Source organism: Mus musculus, chromosome 5 (assembly GCF_000001635.26).
Source record: "Mus musculus strain C57BL/6J chromosome 5, GRCm38.p6 C57BL/6J".
In the NCBI taxonomy this organism is placed as follows: domain Eukaryota; kingdom Metazoa; phylum Chordata; class Mammalia; order Rodentia; family Muridae; genus Mus; species Mus musculus.
In genome coordinates, this window is record NC_000071.6 from 98,329,539 (window position 1) to 98,344,745 (window position 15,207).

General features: G+C 41.0%; 1 protein-coding gene across 3 annotated transcripts in view; it reads left to right on the plus strand.

Moving 5' to 3' along the window:
* The window catches only part of Cfap299 (cilia and flagella associated protein 299), a 472,916-nt gene that overhangs the window by 401 nt on the left and 457,308 nt on the right, over window positions 1–15,207 (plus strand). The gene's annotated exons all lie outside the window — the stretch shown is intronic.

Genomic DNA, 15,207 nt, shown 5'->3' on the forward strand with positions numbered 1-15,207 from the left:
CTCTGGCTTCGAGAGACTTCTCTGCAGGCTGCAGGAGTCCCCAGCCCTCCAAACGCTGGTGCGCTGCACAGAGGCCGACTTGGTCGCTGTAAAGTAGTAACAAGGCATAAAACCAGGAGGACGCGTTGCTGTGTGCACCTGAGGGCAGGGCAGCGGGAGGTCCCGGATGCTCGAGAAGACTTAGTTGGAGGGATCTTCAAGCTCCGAGCTCCTAACTCCCAACTGCAAGTCTCACAGCCTGGGCTCAGGTTTTCAAAGGAGTCCATCTCCATATTAAGGACAAACAGAGCAAGCACCATTGGGGGCGGGGGGGGGGGGGGAGAATCAACCCTACAGAACTCTGGGAAGGACTTGAATTTGGCCAACTCCCCTCATTTCTCCTGTGCACAAGGCAGTTTATCATATAGACACCCCTCCTTTTTAAATAGGTGCCACTGTATGAAAATAATCTTAAATGAAGAAAATTTGTCCCTTTTGAAATTATCTGTTAAAATAGTTACAAAACATGATTTTTAACAGCAACAGCAGCGATATCACCAAACAACCAAGCTTTTACGTTTATTAGATGGGTAACTTAAAGTTCCATTTGTGTGTACGCACACATGCATAAAAAGTCAGTGGGCAACTTGGAATCGGTTCTGAACTTGTATTCTGTGGTGTCCAGGGAATGAACTCAAGTTTGGCAGCAAGCACCTTTTCCTTAAGCCGTCTCTCCTGCTTTTAGCCAATATTTTAAACCCACAGAAGTTGCTTTAAATCCTTGCATCTGAAATGAAGCCACTGAATTGATAATTACAATAGATGTTGCAAGAAGCTTATGTAGAAAGAAGGGGAGGTAGGAAGAGAAAGGGTGAGTCCATCTTAATTATCTGACCGGCCAGAGGATGAGGAGCGCGGTTGGCACTTGGTTGGTAGACCGGAAGTAGTGATGCGGAAGTAGTGATGCGGAAGTAGTGATGCGGAAGTAGTGATGCTCCGGAGGTTGAGGAGCGTGGTTGGCGGGACGGAAGTAGTGCGTCTCCATCCTCTGTTTCCCGTGTTCACTAAATAACGACAGAACACTAAAACAACTGCATTGCCACGGCAGCGAGTAACATTAGCTTTGCTGAACTAATTAACAACTTTTATTCTATAAGTTAGCATCATCTAATAAAACCAACCAGTTCAGTGAGTGGAGAAATGATTGACAAGCTTCAGCAAAATTGCTAAGCTATGGGTTTTAGATCCTTTTCCAGTCATCTGCCCCTCTGACTAAACACAGTCCTTCTCTTTAGTGGCTGCCTGCGGACTACCGGAAAAATAAAAATTCCAGTTGAATTTCTTTTCTCAGGTAAGGGGTGAAAGAAATATTAAAATGATTTAAAGATTTCCCTAGATAATGGATTCCAGTCATGGATAAATTAATTACAGATATAAACGACATGAAGTTTTACTCAAAATATTTTTTTTTCCAATACTGAGAACATTTTGGGCTAAGGATATAGCTCGGTAGTAGAGTGCTTGCTGGTTTGCTTGAGGCCCTAGGTTTAATCCCCAGTACACACACACACACACACACACACACACACACACACACACACACACGCAACGACACGCCAGCTAATTTTGATATGCTTTGACTAGCTCAATGGTTTGGCACTTCTAAAAGTCACCATGGCTAGTATACATTCCCCTCCCGTATTCTTGAATTAATATTTGCTAAATCCATATTTCATCTCTTCGACCACAAACCCAATCAGGAAATGGTACCTCGGGCCTTTAGGGCCCTAGGCCTTTAGGTCTGTTCTCCTTGTTCCCCCATCTCGGATTCCTTCCTCTTCCTCCTCTCTCCCTCTGCCCCTTGCCTGCACAATCTAAAAGTCCTTCCCTGACTTTCTGCCCAGCTGTAAGGCAATTCTGTTTGTTTGTTTGTTTTGGTTTGTTTTTTTTGAGACAGGGTTTCTCTGTATAGCTTTGGCTGTCCTGGAACTCACTTTGTAGACCAGGCTGGCCTTGAACTCAGAAATACGCCTGCCTCTGCCTCCCTAGTGCTGGGATTAAAGGTGTGCACCACCACGCCCCGGCTTGTAAGGCAATTCTTGGTTACCAAAGGAAGCTAGCTGGGGGCGGGGACCCTCAGGTCTGGAAGTGCGACTTTGGGAGCTGAATTAAGACAAAGCCTTAGAACCAATTCCCAACATTTTTTCAGGTGCTTCTCTGCCATTCGGTATTCCTCAGGTGAGAATTCTTTGTTCAGCTCTGAGCCCCATTTTTTAATGGGGTTATTTGATTTTCTGGAGTCCACCTTTTTGAGTTCTTTATATATATTGGATATTAGTCCCCTATCTGATTTAGGATAGGTAAAGATCCTTTCCCAATCTGTTGGTGGTCTTTTCGTCTTATTGACAGTGTCTTTTGCCTTGCAGAAGCTTTGCAACTTTATGAGGTCCCATTTATCGATTCACCATCTTACAGCACAAGCCATTGCTGTTCTATTCAGGAATTTTTCCCCTGTACCCATATCTTTGAGGCTTTTCCCTACTTTCTCCTCTATAAGTTTCATTCAGTGTCTCTGGTTTTATGTGGAGTTCCTTAATCCACTTAGATTTGATGTTCAACATCCTTAATCATCAGGGAAATGCAAATCAAAACAACCCTGAGATTCCACCTCACACCAGTCAGAATGGCTAAGATCAAAAATTCAGGTGACAGCAGATGATGGCGAGGATGTGGAGAAAGAGGAACACTCTTCAATTGTTGGTGGGATTGCAAGCTTGTACAACCACTCTGGAAATCAGTCTGGCAGTTCCTCAGAAAATTGGACATAGTACTACGGGAGTATCCCACAATACCTCTTCTGGGCATATATCCAGAAGATGTTCCAACCGGTAAGAAGGACACATGCTCCACTATGTTCATAGCAGCCTTATTTATAATAGCCAGAAGCTGGAAAGAACCCAGATGCCCCTCAACAGAGGAATGGATACAGAAAATGTGGTACATTTACACAATGGAGTACTACTCAGCTATTAAAAAGAATGAATTTATGAAATTCCTAGCCAAATGGATGGACCTGGAGGGCATCATCCTGAGTGAGGTAACCCAATCACAAAGGAACTCACACAATACGTACTCACTGATAAGTGGATATTAGCCCAGAAACTTGGGATACCCAAGATATAATATGCAATTTGCTAAACGCATGAAACTCAAGAAGAAGGAAGACCAAAGTGTGGACACTTTGCCCCTTCTTAGAATTGGGAACAAAACACCCATGGAAGGAGTTACAGAGACAAAGTTTGGAGCTGTGACGAAAGGATGGACCATCTAGAGACTGCCATATCCCGAGATCCATCCCATGATCAGCTTCCAAACGCTGACACCATTGCACACACTAGCAAGATTTTGCTGAAAGGACCCTGATATAGCTGTCTCTTGTGAGATTATGCCGGGGCCTAGCAAACACAGAAGTGGATGCTCACAGTCAGCTATTGGATGGATCACAGGGCCCCCTATGGAGGAGCTAGAGGAAGAACCCAAGGAGCTGAAGGGATCTGCAATCCTATAGTTGGGACAACATTATGAACTAACCAGTACCCCGGAGCTCTTGACTCTAGCTGCATATGTATCAAAAGATGGCCTAGTAGGCCATCACTGGAAAGAGAGGCCCATTGGATTTGCAAACTTTATATGCCCCAGTACAGGGGAACACCAGGGCCAAGAAGTGGGAGTGGGGGTGTAGGGGAGTAGGGAGGAGGGTATGGGGGACTTTTGGAATAGCATTGGAAATGTAAATGAGGAAAATACCTAATTAAAAAAATATATAAAAAAGAACCAATTCCCAAGATGTTAAAACACACCAGTCCATTTCTTCTTTCTTGGAAAATCCCCTTCTCGCCACTCCCAGTCCCTTACAGGGGCAACCTAACCTCTGTGATTATTTAGACTGAAACAAACATATGTAAAGATTAAAAGCCAATATCTACTATAAAAGAAAAATGCATTACACATATATGTATGTGTATGTGTGTATATATATATATATATATATATATATATATATATATATATATATGAGTTTAGATTACACACTTAGATTGATTGTTTTTAGCTCCACTCAGTTCATCTGAAAACTCATAATTTCTCTTTTCTTAATAGCTGAATCATAATTACTACATTGTGTAAATGTGCCACAAATGAGCATCTAGGCTGTTTCCGATTTCTGGCTATTATGAGTGGAGGGATGAGCAGGTATCTCTGTAATAAGACATGGAGTCTTCTGGGTTTATGGCCCGGGATGGTGTAGCTGGGTCTTACGGTAGATCTATTTTAAATGTTCTGCAGAACCTCACACTAATTTATACAGCTGTACCAGTTATCATCCCCACCTAAAATAAACAAGCGTCCCCTTTCCCACATCTGTGCCAGCATAAGATGTTACTTCCTTTATTGATCATGGCCATTCTGACTGGGGTAAGATGAAGTTTTAAAGTAGTCTTGACTTCCCTTTTCTTGATGGCTAAGAATGCTGATCTTAAAAAGTGTTTCTCAGCCATTTGTGTCTCATCTTTTGAGAACTTTGTTTCATTCTGTTAAGCTTTTTAAAATTGGTCTTTCTGCTTTCTTGATGTTCAGTTTTTTGAGTTGTTTATATATTCTAGATATTAACACTATCAGATGTGTAATTGGTAAAGACTGTCCCCCCCCCCCCCATTCTCTGGGCTGCCTCTTTGCTAAAATGATGGTATCTTTTGCTGTACATTCATTTTTGTCTTCATGGGGTTCTATTTATTAGTTGCTGTTCTTCGTACTTGCTAACAGTGTTCTGTTGGGAGAGCCTTTTCCTGGGCCAGCGAATTCAGCCCTATTCCCTAGTCCTCTTGTATGAGATTCAGTGTATCTGGCTGAGGTCTTGGATCCGTGTCGAGTTTTGTGCAGGATGGTATGTAAGGATCTGTTTTCATTCTTCTGCATGCAGCTGCAGTCTGAAGATGTTCACTTTTCCCATTGTGTATTTTACGCTTTTTTTCTTTTTCTTTCTTTCTTTTGGTTAAAACTCAGGTCTGTAGATGTGTGAAACTTTGTCTCTGTCTTTAATTCTATTCAGTGGATCAAGTTGTCTCTCTTTTTTTTGTTTTTTTGTTTTTGGTTTTTTGAGACAGGGTTTCTCTGTGTAGCCCTGGCTGTCCTGGAACTCACTCTGTAGACCAGGCTGGCCTCGAACTCAGAAATCCGCCTGCCTCTGCCTCCCGAGTGCTGGGATTAAAGGCGTGCGCCACCACGCCTGGCTCTCAAGATGTCTCTTTTTTTTTTCCATTTTTTATTAGGTATTTAGCTCATTTACATTTCCAATGCTATACCAAAAGTCCCCCATACCCACCCACCCCCACTCCCCTACCCACCCACTCCCCCATTTTGGCCCTGGCGTTCCCCTGTACTGGGGCATATAAAGTTTGCGTGTCCAATGGGCCTCTCTTTCCAGTGATGGCCGACTAGGCCATCTTTTGATACATATGCAGCTAGAGTCAAGAGCTCCGGGGTACTGGTTAGTTCATAATGTTGTTCCACCTATAGGGTTGCAGATCTCTTTAGCTCCTTGGGTACTTTCTCTAGCTCCTCCATTGGGAGCCCTATGATCCATCCATTAGCTGACTGTGAGCATCCACTTCTGTGTTTGCTAGGCCCCGGCATAGTCTCACAAGAGACAGCTACATCTGGGTCCTTTCAGCAAAATCTTGCTAGTGTATGCAATGGTGTCAGCGTTTGGATGCTGATTATGGGGTGGATCCCTGGATATGAAACTCAAGAAAAATGAAGACTGAAGTGTGGACACTATGCCCCTCCTTAGAAGTGGGAACAAAATACCCTTGGAAGGAGTTACAGAGACAAAGTTTGGAGCTGAGATGAAAGGATGGTCCATGTAGAGACTTCCATATCCAGGGATCAAGATGTCTCTTAATAGAGAGCTGCTTTAGTCACTGCAGTTCTGTAACACAGCTTGAGATCTGGGATGATGAAACCTTCAAGATTCAGTTTTAACTATTAGTGCTTGCTTTGTTTTGTTTTGTTTACATGTGAAGTTGTATGCTTTTTTTTCATTAAAAAAAAGAATTGTGTTGGAATTTTGATGAGGATTGCACTGTAGAACACTTATTTTATTTTATTTTACTTTATTTTATTTTTTTGGTAGGATGGTCAAACTCGATATTAAGCTGACTTCTCCATGATTGTGGAAGATCTATCTATTTTCTGGTGTCTTCTTCAGTTTTGTTCTTCAATGTCTTTTACTTGCTTGGCTAGACCCATCCCAAGATAATTGTTCCTAGGCTCTTGTGAAAGGCTCGGCTTCCAAGGCCCCCCTCCCACCCCAGTTCATTTGTCATTTATATATCAGAAGGTTACAGCTTCTTATGTGCTGATTATGCATTCTGCTGCATCCTTGAAGGTATTTATCAGCCGTAGAAGCTTCCTGGTGGAGTCTTTAGGCTCCTTTATGTATAAAATCATGTCATCTGAAAACACTTGGACTTCTTCCTTTCCTAATTATGCCCTCCTGATGTCCTTCAGATGTCTTATTGTTCTAAGACTTCAAGTGCTGTACTGAATAGGTGCCAAGAAAGTGGACAAACCTGTCCTGTTCCTGATTTGAGTGCCAATGCTTTGCATTCCCCCCACTTAGAATGGGGGCTGTGATCTTGTTGTAAACTGCCATTATTATGTAGAGGTATGGTCCTTGTATCTTTAGTCTCGTCAGGACTTTTATTATAACTGGATGTTGAATTTTGTTAAATGCCTTTTCTACATCTAATGAAATGGTTATATAGTTTTTGTCTTTCAGTCTGTTTATGTGGTTATTAAGTTTATTGATCTACATATGTTGCAATGTTCCTGCATCTCTGGGATGAAGCCAACTCATCATGGTGGATAATCTTTTTGATGTGTTCTTGAATTCTGTTTGGAAGCATTTTATTGAGAATTTGGCATCTATATTCAAAGGAAAGTTGGTCTCTAATTTTTGTTAGGCCTTGGTATGGTTTTGGTATCAGAGTACTAATGGCTTTATAAAAATGAATGGGAATGTTTCTTCAGTTTCAATTTTATGTAATGTTTTGAGGAGTAATGTTCTTTGAAGGTCTGGTAGAATTCTGCACTGAATCCATAGGCCCCCTTCCCCTCCTCCCTTTTTTGGTTGGAAGACTTTTAATTACTGTTTCCATTACACAGAGGGACATGGGTCTGTTTAAATTTCTTATCTGGTTTTGGTCTAACTTTAGTAGACCCTTTTTATCAAGAAATCTGCATTTCTCTTAATTTTCCCAGTTTGGTAAAATACAGGTTTTTAAAGTATTTCCTTGTAATTCTCTGGATTTCCTTAGCATATGTAGTCATGTCTCCCATCAAAACTATAATTTCATTAACTTGGAACTTCTCTTTCTGTCTTTTGGTTAATTTGGCTAAAGAGTTGTCAATATTGTTGATTTTCTTCATTTCATTGATTCTTTGTAACTTTTGTTGTTGTTTCTACTTTGTAGATTTTGTCCTTAAGTTTTATTATGTCTTCGTGTCTAAACTTTCTTTTGATAACATTTCCTGTTTTTCTTTCTTCCTTTTTTTTCTTTTTTTTTGGGGGGGGGAGGGGTTCGAGACGGGGTTTCTCTGTATACCCCTGGCTGTCCTGAAACTCACTCTGTAGACCAGGCTGGCCTCGAACTCAGAAATCCGCCTGCCTCTGCCTCCCATGTGCTGGGATTAAAGGCGTGCGCCACCACTGTCCAGCCATTTTCTGTTTTTCTAGTGTGGTGGTTCTCAACCTTCCCAATGCTGTGACCCTTTAATACCGTTCCTCATGTTGTGCTGACCCCAGACAATAAAATTATATTCACCATTACTTCATAACTTTAATTTTGCTACTGTTATGAATTGTAATGTAAATATTTCTAATGTAATGTCTGTGTTTTTGATGGTCGTCATAGGTGAACCCTGTGAAGAATTGTTTGACCCCCAAGAAGGTGACTCATAGACCGAGAACTGCTGATCGAGAGCTTTCAAGTGTGTTGTTATTAACATGATTTTCTCCAGTGTTTTTGTTAAGGCCTCTTAGAATTGCCTTCATTGTATCCCATAGATTTAGATATGTTGTGTTTTCAGCTTCATTAAACTCTAAAACGTTTTAGACTTCCTTCTTGCTTTCTGTGTTGACCCAGTTTTCATTCAATAGTGAATAGTTTAGTTTCCAAAAGTTTGTAAATTTACTATTGTTTCTGTTGCTGTCCAGACTTAATCTGTGGTGGCTACACAGGATGCAGAGGGATACTTCAACTTTTAAAATCTCTTTTGAGTCTTTGTGTCTCAATCTGCGGTGGATTTGGGGGGAAAGTTCCATGGGTTGCTGGGAAGAAAGTATATTCTTTAGTGTTTGGGTGGAATGGTCTGGAGATGTCTGCTAGATCATGTAATTCAAGCATGTCTTGGTTTAGTTTTTGTCTGGATGACCTGTATTTTGGAGAGAGCAGAGTACTTAAGTACCCCACTACATCTGTGTGAGGCTTAACATGTAGTTTTATCTACTGGACTGTTTCTTTTATGATCCCGGGTGCCCATGTGTTTAGTGCATTGGATTGCCACATCCTCTTGGACTTGCCTTTAATGGATGAGTGTACAGTATCTCTTCCTGATCTCTTCTGATTAGTTTTGAATCAAAGTCTGTTTTTCCAAATATTTAACTTGCTACATCTGCTTCTTGGTTCCATTTACATGGAATAATGTTTCCATCCCCTTAATCCTAGTATGATAGCTGTCCTTGATGGGGAGATGTTTCCTGGGTGTAACCGAAGACGAATCCTGTTTTCTAATCTTATCTGTTAGTTTATGACTTTGTATTTGATAGTTGAGATGATTAATATTGAAAGGTATTAATGAACAGTGTTATTTCTGTCAAGTTGTTGTGGTGTGGGTGGTTATTTTTTTCTTTTTCCATTGTTTGACTAACTGCCCTGTCCTTTGAATAACTGTCCTTGTATGAAGTACCTTATGAAGAGCTGGTTGGTGGATATTGCTTAGATTAATTATTATATTGAATTGTTTTTACTTCTCCATTTGATTGCTACTGCTAGTTTGCTGGATATAATAGTCTGTGCTGGCATCTGTGGTCTCTTTGAGCTTGTGGTCTCTGTGAACATTTGTTCAGGCCCTTATTGCTTTCAGAGTCTCCACTTGAAAAGTCAGCTGCTAAAGGACACATCACTAAATGTATTCCTAATGACACATTACCAGTAGATCAGAGCACCAGCCTTCACTAGAGGAGCGACTTCTTGCAGTTGATAGTAAGTTACATAGAGACACACAACTTGACAGTGTGCACACAGTGAAAGGCTTTGGAGCTCTCATCCCTAGATGGGATGGCTTAATCAATCTTCTTTCAAGGCTTAAGGGTCTGTGTGGAAGAGAAGCAGGAAAGATTCCAAGAGACAGAGGTGATAGTTGACTCCAAGGTGACAGCATCTTCCAGACTCAGTGGACTAATACATGTCTGAAATCACATTGACTGTGAAACTTTGTGTAAGACCTGAACAGGTTCGTACCAGGCAAAATCCCGGCTGGCACTTGAAAAGGGGAAGTGGTCACAAGGTTCCAGTTCTACTCAAGAGATTATTTGTAGTTGATGCCTGCTGGAAAAGGGAAAATCAGTTTTCTCTAATGAAGTACCATTAGGTACTTTATATACACTACATCCCAGGGCAGGTATTTGGCCAACCCAAGATGGACTCCACATTTGCTTTGTTTCCTTTTTTGTTGATATTTTGTCAAGAGCATTTGGTGCTTCTCTGAAGCAGAGGTGGGGGAGGGAGGGAGAAAGGGAAGAGAGAGAGAGAGAGAGAGAGAGAGAGAGAGAGAGAGAGAGAGAGAGAACAATCATGAAGTTGGGGAAGGAATGGATGTGGGGAGGACCTGAGAGGAATGTGAGGTAAAGAATATAATCAGGATAATAAAAGCATTCTCTTAATGTATGGCTTGTATTGGAGAGGACAACAAGGAAAGAATGAAAAGCTGGTTGCCTCACAGTAGTTAAATCATCAAATAAACTTGGCTGTATGCAGATGAAAAAACATATTGCATGAAAAATCACAAATGGAATTATATACAAGATAAGTTGCTATTCTAATGGGCCTGCCTTTATACGTGACTTGGTTTATTATACCTGAAGCTTTTAATATCCTTTCTTTGTTCTGTACATTCAATCTTTTGATTCTTATGTGTCACGATGCGTGTCGTTTCTGGTCCCGTTTGTGTTTCGTGTTCTGTATGCTTTATACCTTGACAGGCATCTCTTTCTTTACATTGGGGATTCTCTTTTCCTATGATTAAGTTTAAAATATTTTTGTAGCATTGATTTTTTTCTCTGTACCTATTATTTACAGATTTAATATTTCCATAATGTCACAGATATCCTGGATGTTTTGATCCAGGAAATTTGAGATTCAATATTTTCTTTCACTCAGATACCCAGTTTCTTCTAGACCATGTGATCTGGACTTGAGATTCTTTCTTCCATGACTTTTATTCTGTTTGTGAGGCTTACTGCTGAGCTTTTGTTTGATATTCTGAGTTTTTCACTTCCAGTGTTTTTCTGTCAGCTTGGGTTTTCTTTAGTGATTCTATTTCTTTGTTAAATTCTACTTTAATTTCTTGAATTGTTTCCATTATTTCATTTAACCTTGTTTTCATGGTCTTCATTGAGGCCATTCACTCATATTTTTTTATGGACTCAGAACATGCCCATAATTACTATTTTGAAGTTCTTGGTTTGTGCGTTAGCTAAGTTGCTTTTCTCAGGGACTGTCTATCACAGGAGGGTTTTCTCAGGGCCTGTCACGGGAGGGTTTCTGGCTTCTGGAGGAGATGTACTGTTTGGTTGCTCATGGTTATGATTTTGCTCTGTGATTTACTCATCTGTAGTTGTGGAGTTTGAAGTGGTTTTTGGTGTAGATAGATATCTCGTCTGGTCATTGTAAGGTGGGGGTTCATCTTGTCTTTAGTTGCTCTTGTTCACTCAGTGTTACTAGCTCTGGGCAGCAGCTGTGGGGTTGCAGAGTCATAGGCAAGTGCAGTGGCAGTGCAATTGGGATACCTCTTTAAAAGTCACCCCTCAGAAAAGCTGTGGATCCTGCAGTAACAGTTATAACTAGATGGTAAGATTCTTTTCTTTCTAAAGGCACTACCTACCTACCATTGCAGAAGGTAGAGGAATTTAAGCTGAATCTTACCTGAAAACTCCCTTCCTGTCGGCTACCTTTGGTAGTTCTAGAAGGTTCTGTGTAGGGATGGGGGGAGAGTCACCAGTGGTATTTCCTGCCGTAAAACCCCAACGCTGCAGTGCAGACTTGTGGAGTGAGGGGTGCATGATGGCTGTGGGAGTGACCAATGGCTTTCTGATTAGATTTGAGGCTAAACAGGAGGAATCTCATGTCTGTTACTGTAAGTCGGATCAAAATCCCATGGTTCAGGAGGTCCTACAAGAGAACCTACTCCCATTGTGCTAACTGCTAATGTCATCAAACTACTTTCTAAATCAGTTTTTTCACCCATAAGTTAGTACACTGCTCTCAACTTTGGCCAGAAAAGTTCCTTCTTCAGTGGAAACTGTTAATATGGACTCATAACTGTTGAGTGTTCAGTCCTAAGAGGGGGATCTTGTGAACACTCCTAAGACTCAGGAAATAGTGGGATGGAGAGCCAAAGAAATGTGGGGCAAGAGTTTGACAAGATGTGGGGAATTGCTGCCTCTGGATGTGACATGGCTGCTATACTCATAAACTCACTACAGTTATGGCTACTTGCACAATATCAAACCAACAAGAGTGGTCAGTATTCTAGAGGGATTTGGGGGTTATGGAAAGATTAAAGGAGAGGGTATGTAGGTAGAAGGGGGACATATTGTGGGGTGTCCAGAAGAAGTGAGAGGGCTAGTGAAAAATCTTTGTGGTCAACATATGTGTGTAAAGAATTAAATAACAAATTAACCAAATCAAAGCATTAACATGCCAAAAGTAAAAACAACAACAACAACAACAACCCCGCTAGATTATGATTCCTTTAGATACAGAAAAAGCATTGAAGAAATTCAAAACATACCTTGATAACTTGATAGACTATTTTTAAACACTTATAGAATATTTAATTCTCAAAGTTTAATTAATATTCAAGTTCAACACCCAATGACTGTAGCTGCTATGGGGCATCTAAGCCAAAACAATGCAACGCTGTAATGTAAAGAAAATGCCCTACATATTTAGAAGGAGCAAGAATAGGATTGTGGTTAAAATGCATTAAAATTGACTGACATTTTATTAGAACAAAACACAATTTAACTTAACTTTTAGGGGGGTGGAGAGATGGCTCAGCAGTTAAGAGCACTGACTGCTCTTCTGAAGGTCCTGAGTTCAATTCCCAGGAACCACATGGTGGCTCACAACCATCCGCAATGAGATCTGACTCCCTCTTCTGGAGTGTCTGAAGACAGCTACAGTGTACTTACTTATATAATAAATAAATCTTAAAAAAAAACCTTAACTTTTAGCTTAATGAGTGTGAAGCTAAAAACAATTTATTCACTCGCAATATAAGCAGTGTGATCTCTACGGAAGACACTAAGTAAACAGAAATGAGTGGAGTCCAGAACTTGTGAAGTAAGCATCATCAAACACCCTTGTGTGTGTGACAGCAGAATTACAAGTGCTGAAGGGGAAATATTTGAAAAGATAATAGATTTTTTTAAAAATCATTTATTTTTGTATATGAGTAGTCTATCTGTATGTACACCTGCATGTCAGAAGAGGCCATCAGATCCCATTGTAGGTGGTTATGAGTCACCATGTGGTTGCTAGGAATTGAACTCAGGACCTCAGAAAGAGGTCCTGGGCTCTTAACTGCGAAACCATTGCTCTAGCCCAAGATGATCATTTAATGAAGATTATTAATGTAAAACATCAAGAACTTCAACAAACTCCAAGCTTAATAAACACAAAAGAAACCCACAGCAAGGAATAGCTTCGTGAAGTCACTAGCAAGTAATGAAGACAAGTCTCAAGTGCAGCCAAGACGACACAATAGAGCACAGAGTCAATCAAAGACAATAATGACTGGCCGGAACCACTTCAGACCAGAGCGCACTACCAAGTGTTTTCAAAGTGCTGAAGGGCAAAGAAGCAAAGGGGACCCACACTGTAGTCATTGGCGCCCTTCATGGATAGCAGCAAACTGAGGACAGTGAGCTGTGTCTAGTCCCTGCACTCAGAGTCATGCAATGCACACGATTGCTAACTTGTATTGTATTGTACATCTCATGGAAAAGAACCCAAAATACGGTATTAACTTTAAAGAACTGGGCACGAGAAGCTTAGCTCCACACGATTCTAATTCTGTTCATGGAAACCTAGGATGGCCATAGACATGGAAACCGAGAACAACGATTGTTGTTCCTGAGTGTCAGTGATTGTCTTGGAGTGTCAAGATCATCTGGGATTTACATATTTGGGCAATGTGTTAGTCCAATAATGTCTCGAAGTTTTCTTCAGTAATCATTTTACGTTTGTAAGGATGAAAGCTATAAAGAATCCAGGAGTAGCTGTTACATTGTGAAGTTTGTGGCTACATCACTTATCTCATGATCTAGATAGCACATTTCTGAATCCTGAGACAGAGAAGAGAGAAATTATGTATAATTTAAAATTACTTTTGAGTTTGGAGCTAAGACGAAAGGATGGACTATCCAGAGACTACCCCACCCGGGGATCCATCCCATAATCAGCCACCAGACACTATTGTACAATGCCAGAAAGATTTTGCTGAAGGCACCCTGTTATAGCTGTCTCGTATGAGGCTATGCCAGTGCCTGGCAAATACAGAAGTGGATGCTCACAGTCATCTATAAGATGGAACACAGGGCCCCCAATGGAGAAGCTAGAGAAAGCACCCAAGGAGGTGAAGGGGTCTGCAACCCTATAGGTAGAACAACAATATAAACTAATCAGTACCCCCAGAGCTCGTGTCTCTAGCTGCATATGTAGCAGAAGATGGCCTAGTTGGCCATCACTGGAAAGAGAGGCCCCTTGGTCTTGCAAACTTTATATGCCCCAGTACAGGGGAATGCCAGGTCCAAGAAGCAGGAGTGGGTGGGTAGGGGAGCAGGGTGGAGGGAGGGTATAGGGAACTTTTGGGATAGCATCTGAAATGTATATAAAGATGTAAGGAGCGATGTGGCCGCCACCCCAAGATGGTGCCCGGGACGGCTGCCAGGTCTTATGACCTGTGCCTGACTTCCTCATTACCTCAGACTTAGCCACATCCCAGCCACCTGCACTGCGCAGACGCCATGCCTCGTCCGTCAGCTCGCCAGAGGTGTCGTGACTTGCTGTGAACCAATGGACTGCCATTACGTGACTGGGGTGATTGGGAGGAGTCAGTAAGGGGCGGGGGAGGGGGGGTGATTCCCATTCCTGCTTTGCAATGCGAAGTGTTCCTGAATAAACCTGCTTGAAGAAGGACTACGTGGTGTTGCGTCTTTCCTGCTGGTCAGGGTGGATGCGGCATAAAGAAAATATCTAATAAAAAATAAATTAAAAAAATAAAATTACCTTTGAATTGTCATTCTGATTTTTTGATATTTTTTGTTTTTGTTTTTAAATATATATCCATTTTATATTTGGATGATATTCCTTTAGATAGTGGTGACAGGAAAACTGTTAAGCTGCAACCTTATTCATGAATGAGACTGGAGGGTAGAGAAACGCCATGCCACAATTTTAGGATCCTTAGGATATCTTAGACCTGGGCTTCATTTGGTTGAATAGATCTGCTCTTTAGGGGCATGTTCAGAGACGCTAGAATCCTGCTACATGAGACATCCATGGTGAGCTTTTGTTTGATTCCCAGAGCATTTACGATGTGTTGTAATATATATATATAATCAGCATTGCCAGTTTCAGAGCTATGCAAATGGGTTTGTGTAACCAGGTTAAGACACACAGACATGCAAAATTTAGAGAGAAAAGTAAGTACAAAAAAAAAAGATCAGAGATCCTTAGCATGTAATTGATCACAAGAAATTTATAATGTCTTGGAGGAGTCTTGCTGTCTTGATAAATAGATTCCTATCTACAAACTCATTTTAGAAGAATATTTAAGGTGATTTATACTCAAATCAGTTTTGAAAGCAAACCTAAATCTGCA